The sequence below is a fragment of the Ailuropoda melanoleuca genome, chromosome 14, assembly GCF_002007445.2.
Source record: "Ailuropoda melanoleuca isolate Jingjing chromosome 14, ASM200744v2, whole genome shotgun sequence".
Taxonomy (NCBI): domain Eukaryota; kingdom Metazoa; phylum Chordata; class Mammalia; order Carnivora; family Ursidae; genus Ailuropoda; species Ailuropoda melanoleuca.
Window position 1 is genome coordinate 20,017,119 of NC_048231.1, and position 9,299 is coordinate 20,026,417.

General features: G+C 37.5%; 1 pseudogene; it reads right to left on the reverse strand.

The window, feature by feature from the left end:
* Positions 1-242: 242 nt before the first annotated feature.
* On the reverse strand, positions 243-1,534 carry LOC109489586 (annotated as a pseudogene).
* Between the last annotated feature and the right edge of the window lie 7,765 nt (positions 1,535-9,299).

The window sequence follows — 9,299 nt, forward strand, 5'->3', positions numbered from 1 at the left end:
CAGTTTTAATTTCCATTATATATTAGGTTAATTTTATTATGGGTTAAATATCTTCTTACATTTTTTAGTATGTAAATTATATTTACTCTAAACTTTCTGTTACGCTTATTCTTCTAAGTCTCTGTCTTCATGATTAAGTTAATCTTTTATTGAGGAACAACAAAGTATTGGTTTTCCTCAAATGACTGATGACATTTTTTTCCCTAAAACTAGGCCATTTTAATGTTTTGAGTTTTTTTTTTTTAAATAGAATAAATAGTATTATTGATGATTGCAGACATGTAAGGCTGTCGGGTAGTATTCAGAAATATCATGGTAATGCTGGTTTTCTTGATTGACCTGTAGTCTTCAACAATTGTAAGGAGTTGCTTGTATGAAATTGATTCAAACCATAGGACCACATTTATGCATCCATCATTTTCAGGATTGCTGGTAACCCGTGGGCATATCTTCCCCAAATACTTTGCCTCCTTGTGTCACTGTGTGACAAGGCTCAACTTGCGGATATTCACCTCAATGATGGTTCCTTTGGTAATGACATTCAAAGTTGGGTATAGTGGGGATAGGAGACTCTTCTTTACACCAAGTATTGGTAGGTAAAATGTACCATTCAATTCAGGATGAGTTACATGGTGTTTTTGAAACATAAGCCCAGCCACAGATGTCTACAGCCATACCACCCTGAACGCGCCTGATCTTGAAACAGAAGCCCATTGGCTTAATGAATCTTTCATTCTTAGGTATTTTTTCAGTAAAGCCATCTCCAACACAGCAGACTTTAGTAACCATCCTCTTCCATATTTTCTTCTTTCTCTTTCCTGTTCAAATAACTTTTAATACTTCTCTTTCTTCCGAGGCAGGAACTTTGGGCAGAAATTTCCTGCTTTCATTTTTTTGTTTTTATTCAATCATTTCTTTAAGATTTTATTTATTTATTTTTGAGGGAGAGTGGGGGAGAGAGCACACGCACACACGTGCATGAGTTGTGGGGGGGGGGTCAGAAGGAGAAGCAGACTCCCTGCTGATCAGGGATCCTCATATGTGACTCGATCCCAGGGCCCTGGGATCATAACCTAAGCTGAAGGCAGACGCTTAACCAACTGAGCCACCCAGGCGCCCCTGTTTAATCATTTTGGAAAGTACCTTAGCTCTGGACTGTCCCTCTTTGTCCAGTAGATATGCAGGTACTGCTCCTTGTGGAGTCTTTTTATCATTCTTTTGTTTGGTGTTTCTCTTTTCATAATCTTGATAGTCTTTTTCATTTGTATTTTCTCAGCATGGCATTCTTTGTGGTAGAGCTTAGCATTCAGACCAATCACCTTTTTGCCTTCGAACATTTGTGAGCCTCTTGACCTTCCTTCTTTCTCTTTTTCTCGTGGTAACCCATATGATATCCATAATGCTTATGGTGTAGATGTAACTCAATACCTCTTTTTTTATGGCATGGTGACAACCACCAAGCCACCAGGTACAGTTTCCAGGCACAAAGAACCTCTTGAGTTTTGGGTCTCGGAGACATATGAGCTGACTCCATACCACCCACAACAGGAAAGGGACACTTCTAAAAGGACCAGTTCTAGAAAAAAAGCATGATGTGATTGGTGACTATTGGTGTGCTCTCATCTCTACAGCTGAAATACTTTGCTGGATTGACTGTCCACTTATGGCGAGAGGTGAAATGAACTGCTGTGGCCTGGGACTGAGCAGGTTTCATTCAGACTAGAGAGGCTCGGGATATTCCACTGGTGCAATATGTAGCTTTTAGTGTTATCCCATTTCCATCATCCCAAGTTGTCACAGCCTGACAGCCTCCCACCCTCATCCCGAATGAGTCTGAAACCCCTACGGTTGCTCTCTGGCCTGAAAAGGGGTGTTATTCAGAAGCTGTCCTGTTTGATTCCCTCTTCTGATTACCAGTTGGTTACTCTTAGGACCACTCTTGAACTTAGGATCCACTGCCCTTGAGTCTGAAGCTCCCTTGGTACTGCTCCCAACTTTTCTAGAAGAAAAATATGTTCTATGTCTTGGGAACTTTCATTCTTCTCATTTCCCACCTTTCAAGAATTTTTTATATGTTATGATCCATTAAGAATTCTCCTTCTTGATTTACATACAAGATGTGAATTTTAAAAATAAAATACATGGGGGCGCCTGGGTGGCACAGCGGTTAAGCACGTCTGCCTTCGGCTCAGGGCGTGATCCCGGCGTTATGGGATCAAGCCCCACATCAGGCTCCTCCGCTATGAGCCTGCTTCTTCCTCTCCCACTCTCCCTGCTTGTGTTCCCTCTCTCGCTGGCTGTCTCTATCTCTGTCAAATAAATAAATAAAATCTTTAAAAAAAATAAAATAAAATACATGATCATTTCTAGAGATTCTTTTATGATATGGAGTAGCTAAAGTGGTGCTAAGTCTACCATCTAGAAGGAAATTTTATATCTTTTTTTATAAAGATGGGATTCTGCTATTCATAATATTTTGGAAATTTTTTAATGAGTCAATTAAAACACATTTCCATGAAAGTAGATACCTGGCATTTTAAGGTAGCAATAATGTTCTAGATATGAATATACCCCACTGACATTCCCCTGTGATGATCATTTTTGTTTCTTTTCAAATTTTACTGTTACAGAAAATACTGCAATAAATATGTCATATACTTTTGAAATTATTTCTATAGAATAGAATTTTCAATGTAGATTTATAAAGTCAATAAGGAATATTCATGGGATGTGGTTTTCAAAGGAAGAGATCACTCTTTCTTCTCCATGTTTTTGTTAGCCTCCATTTGCATTAGCTCAAGGTTCTTATCATTCTGGCTATTTCAGTCCAGGGAGTTGAGCGACAGGCCCATCATCCATAGGTATTCTTATTTAGTCAGAGCAATAGCACCAGGAGAGAGGAGGGTATTCAAAAACATGGAGAAGCATGATGCAAAAAAGAAAGCATCACTCATGAATTCCCAGAATGTTAAAAGGAGCCTACAATATCTATTGATAAATAAATGAAAACACTTTTAATTAAAATGTTTACTAAACAATATGCAGAAAAATAACATGTCCTGAAGTCAAACAACTCATTTCTAAAAATTATCAGAAGCTTAACACACACCAAGAAACACTTAATCCTTTCCAGCAAAGACATCTTTCCTTCATATCCTAAATCCTTTTTCTCAATAGACTCAAATCCAACATCTGTCTTCATTGCACTTTTAAACATCTTCTTACCTGTTCTGGACTTCTTTCCAACAACTAACACTTTCAAGTTTGGTTCTTTTCTTTTGTCCTCAAGTATATAAACTCCAAAATGTCTGTGTCAGAACAAACATCTGGTAGACCTATCAGAATAACCCAGGTACAAAAGTTATTAACCTGAAATGAGCTGATGCATAGCAGATGACTAAGATATCACTAGAATTTCCTAGAAATGTGCACTCCATGCATGACTTGTTATTTTTTCTAGAAATTATAAGAAAGCACAGACTGGACACACACACAAAGGAAAGAAAATAGAAGGGAAAAGAAAAAGAAGCAATCACTGTGGCAGACCGTGTTTCAAAAATTGTCCACATTTTTGTTTCCAGTTCTACAATTGTCTAACACTGACATTTCTCCCATCAGAATGTGGAGTCTAATTTTCACCCCTTGAATGTAGCCTTTGTGACTGCCAAGTAGAATGCAAAGGAAGACACACTGTGTGCCTTTTGAGGCTAGGACATAAAAGGTGATATAGCTTCCATCTGGCTCTTTCTCTGGGACACTCACTTTTGGATCCCAGCGCACCAAATTTGGAGGAATCCCAGGCTCCATTAGGAGGCCACATGTAGGTGATCTGGTTGACAGTCCTAGATCAAGTACCAGCTGAGAGCCATTATCAATCACCAGGCACGCAAGTGAGCAGCCTTCAGATGATTCTAGTCCCTAGCCTTCCTTCGTATTATCTTCCAGATGAGGCTTCATCAGTATGGATCAGTGACAAGCCATCTCTCCTGTGCTCTATTCAAGTTCCTGACCCATAGAGAATCTGTAACAAATGGCTGTTTTTGCCATTAAATTTGGGGAAATCATGGAAAAACCGCTCTCACCCTTAGAAAAATAGAAAACCTGCCTTGAGTTATTGAAATAAATGTATAGGGGAGGATATATGTTTAAAAGATCAGGTTTGAAAAGGGTTGAACACACTCACACCATTCCATCACCAATGCTAGTTCTAGTGTAGAATTAATTCTTTTACTAGATATACGAATCAATATTGATGGATCTCAAAAGTTTCAGGTGGACAACTTTTCCTGTCCCTCGGCATTTTCTCTGCTGTGTAGCTGAAAATGTTTAAAATTGCAGTAGATTCTCCTAATGTTTAATTGAATATCGCCCTTCCTATGTTTTAAGGCATTGTCTCTAAGGCTCCTATCTAATGTCAGCCTTGACCCTCCTATTGTCTACTATATACTCTGCTATACACACTTCATTTTTCTTCCTTGGCACCTGCATTCTCTGACTCTTAGGTTTGGTCGAGTTGGATGAGAACTAATAATTTACTCATTTGGAAGAAATTGAGAAGTTATTATTTAGCAAGTATATTTCAGAATGCCTTAGGCTCATCTATTAATGATTCCTTCTCCGTTAGCTCATAAACAACAAATAAACACAAAAAAACAAACAAAACAAAACAAAAAAACCAAACCCAACAACAACAACCAAAAACCAAACCCAAAACCAACCAGTAAAAGTTTTACCCAAGCCACCCTATTAGGTCACCTCTGCAAAGAGAAATCAAATTAGCTAAGACCTGGTTTTGTTTTCAGTTTTACTGAGCAAGAATCTTTTCCTGAACTAAAAGCTTGATGCAACAACTGACGGGAAATTTTATCTCTTTCTGATGATGTGCAAAATAGTCACACAGTTAAGTGTGAGTCTTCTGTTCAATCAAAGATTAAGCCCACATTTATTTATGGTATCTCCAATTCTGTTTTGGTGATGAAATTTAGTGTTTTAAAAAAATTTGCACTGCAACCCATCCTAACACAATTGCTATCTGCCTACTTTATAACCTACACCATACCATTTATGGATAAAATAATGAAATTTCACACAGAATTAATTTAATGTTCTCAGAGGAATTTTCCATATCTGTTTTTCCTTTAATTACCCAATATGGCTGTGTGAATAAGGCAGGGAAAAGACGTGGGAAACTAGATTCTATTCCATTGCTGGGATTTGATCTAAAGCAGCTAAGAGACATTCCTTTTTCAGGTTCCTCAGATGGAACCTTCTTTTTTGGCAGTTTCCAACATTTTTCCTGCCATTGTGACACAACTCTGTATTTAAGATACCTCTGAACACAGTAAACAAAGCTAGAACATCTTCATTCATTATAAGCTAAAATATAAGTGTGCTTATATAAAATGTGTTTTTGTGTTTATTTTGGTTTAAACTAGGCTCCTCTGATACTGGGTTGAGCTTCATATCCTAGCCCATGAAAAGAATTTTCAAGAGGCATTTATTAGGCAATTAATCTAGTGCTTTTCTAGTCATTGTGATAGAATTTTTGAAGTGGCCATATTTTTTTTCTTCCTCTTTATGGACCACTGCAAACTATTGTCCACCCAGTCAATGCTTAACTGTGATCTATGGTGTGTGACCAAATCTATTGGAGAAAATATCTGTTCTTGCAAAAAATAAGTGCATGCAGATTTTGGAGATAATTAGTTTGTACTCCACAGTCACAGTTATTTTTATTTTAAAGAACTTAGGATATTATTCTCGGACCATTCAGGGGACAGTCATTCCGGTCCATTTTCCTATAATAGCAATAACCACCATTAGTACTACTATCATCACTCTTTTTTTGTGGCTATCTACCAGATGTCAGACACTGCTCTACATGTTAAATGTATGTTATCTTCTTAAACCTTGTGAAGCAGACATTACCCTTATTTTACAATGAAGAAATCACAGTCACCATGCATAGTGGAAATAGCAAAATTATTGGTGTCAGACAGACTTAAACTCATGCTCTGGCACTTCAGGGCTGTCTTATGATTGTTTAAGTCATGGGCTGTTTTTTTGAATCTTCCAGTCTTCCTATAATAAAAGATAAAAATGTTTGGTTTGAAGGAACCGTGAAGCAAAAAGCAAATGAAAGAAAAATGAAAAGCAAAAAACAAAACAAGCAACCAAAAACAGATAACCAAACTTTAAAGACATTTTTTTCCCTTCAGGTGTCTAAACTGTTGTAAACATGACCACCAGTTATGTTAGCTTCTGATTTTTTTCCCCTTGAATTTTAAGGAATCAGTCATTCTCACGGATATGCTGAGGCTTTTAAGTTACCAAGGAGTGAATTTTATGTGTGTGCTTTTATATGTGTATTTAAATTCTAAATTGCCTAAAAATATGATTTTTGTCCTCATTTTAGGCTTTCAAGAAATTATGACTGAATCTCTGGTTAATCAAGAGTTCTGCTCATTTCAGTTTAAATCATTCTCTTATTGAAAAAAACCTAACTATTAACTGGATTGAGGTTGATTTTAAGTTATCATGTCTCTTTGCACCCTTCCTTTTCAAATGAAGTTCTGTTAGCTTTTTCACTGACACCTTTGAACCAAGACATTTAACTGACACTAATCCAAAAAGTAGAAAGAGAGACACTATGGGGTGTTTTGAAATCTCAGCTATGGGAAAACAATATGCATATCCAGTCTTCCAGGATTAATGCACAGTCTGGAAGACGCCAGTCTAGATGTGCAATGGTCTTTGGTGAGATTTAAAGCCTTCGTCCGGCCCAGGGTATGAGGAATTTTTGAAGCTTCCTCTGGGAAAAGGTATATACAGTAAAATACCACCTCTATTTGCCCATAACAGCTTCCTCACCTTCTACTTTGGCCAGGTCTCTGTGATATCCTTTGTCCAAAAAGGATGAGCTGTGTATTGATGGGTACTAAATAGCTTATCCTACCAAAGAGTCTTCCTTTTCATCTTCTAGTCTCAGATGATCATAGTAATCCAGGGAGAACATTATTTTGTGCTGAGGTGTCTTTTTCTTCTGAACACTTCAAAGTGAAACTATCATTAAACCTGAGTGGCAGTCATTATTTGCCTCCAAAACCCAAGTGAACAGATGAGTGGTGACTGTCTAAATGGCAAAGGGCTTCACCACTGACAGAATTCTAAACCTGGATTCTGAACCTATCTTTTGTCATGAGGACAATGAAAGGGAGACAGATTTTATACTAAGGAGGTCAGCAGGAGAGAGATGTTCTCCAATGGTGGTCAGGGTCTATCAATTCAAACATACTCAACGTACATTTGTTTAATGCCTACCATGTGCACTGTTGTCCATGAGCCATGTCACTCTCTGGGAACTCTTCCCTCGGAGGAAAAAATAGCCCACACTCATGAGCAAGTTCTTAACAGCTATGACCTGAAAGGATGGAAGTGTGGTTTCACACTAAAGTTTTCCAACTGGAATTAAATGCTGGAAAGGGCATGGGAGTCAGAAGCACAGCTAATCCCACATCCTACAGACAGATACAGAAGCCTTAATTAGAAAAATTTTACTAGAAACATGACTCACCCTAGTCTGAAATGTCTCAAAGGGAAATGTTCACAATTTTCCATGGAAGCCAAAATCACGATTTGTTAGAAGTTGTTATCCTCCTGTTTCCTTGCATTTAAAGGAGAATATTTTTCTTTCTCTTTTTGATTCTTTCACCTCCTGTTATTTCCTCCTAACATAATGCTTGCTCTATTCCATTATCATTTCCATGTGATTGTGGTTTGGAAGTTGATACCTAACGATTTCTAAAGAGTTGGCCAAGTACCCTTGGAAGGTGCCTTGATGATTATCTCAGATCCACAAAAATGTCTGGACTTTATATCACATACAAATTAAAAGTAAATACATTTTTGAAGTGTAAAACATAAGGCTGAAAAATCCATATTTAAATAACCCTGGGTGAGTCTTTTTTGCATTCATTTCTTTAAAATAATTCCCTTAATAAAATTGAGGTAAATTAAGGCACCAAGGTTGTCCAGCACTTGGATCATTAATTATCTGCCTTCCTTTGCTGTATCACAAAAAACAGGCTTTTGCCTTGGTTTTCTTTCCTTTGTCTGTTTAAAAAATGCTTTGCCTGCATACCTTTGACACATTGCATTTCACATCCTGCTTAGCCTTCGCTGGTCAAGAGAGCTTGGATTTTCTTTTTTAGAAAGTCCATTTGGTTAGAGACAAATTATATGAAATGATCAGTAAATGTGGCCTTGGGTGATGAACATGTGCTCGTACTGTTAATGTGCATGCTCTTCAGCCCAGTATAAATTAATTTTTAATATATTAATTAAAACATTGGTTCCTTAAGGGCAGAGAGCCATTTCCCTTCTTCCCTCTTCATCTCTCTGTCTCTCTTATCTTCCATGGTGCCTAGTAGAGTGCTGTATACTTTGTGACTGCACTGAGGAATGGGTGCTGGCATACTTTGAAGACATAGTAATATAATAATAATAAAACCTTCTATTTTCTTTTCCAGTTTCCTATCTAAACTCTGTATCTTTCTATCAATCACTCTTATGGTTCCCCTCAGCTCCCTTCATTTCAATTGTATTCTTCCCGTAAGAAAATGAACAAACCAATGTCAATTTTCAGGTGGCAATCTCATGCATTTCCATGGCTTTATTTACTACATATGCAGGTGACAGCCCGCTCATTCCATCAATCACAGAGGTAAATTCCCATGAGTCCCTAAGATGCCTCAATTTATTATCCCTGGACTATTCCCTTTGAGAGATTTATCAAAGAAAGGGTGTTTCAGAGAAACCTAACAATCCTTGCATTGAGATTCACTCAATCATTCAGACAGTCTAAGGAACCACATTTGTGAAGCCTCCTGATGCATAAAATAATGCAAAGAGAGGAATAAAGCTCACACTGAACTTGCACTAGTGCGAAAGCCATGAATGGTAGTGATTAAAAATGCAGACTTTGGATTCAGTCAGTCTGGATTCAAATCACAGCCCACCAATTACTGACTGTGTGATGAGGGCCAGGTCCTGAATCTCGGTTTCCTCATGAAGAGAAGTAAGAATATCTACCTCATAGGACTGCTGAGAAGATCAAATGGATAATGGTTGTAAATGTGAGACCTAGTGAAATGTCTGGAATATGTTGCATTTTCCTAAAGCTGTAACTATAGTTATTCCTAAAGGCTGCAAAATGGTCAATCTCATTATGAGGAGGTTTGTCATTTCAGTTCCACAGATTCCTTTAGTTAAATCACATTTTTCAAAATATCTCTATTGAA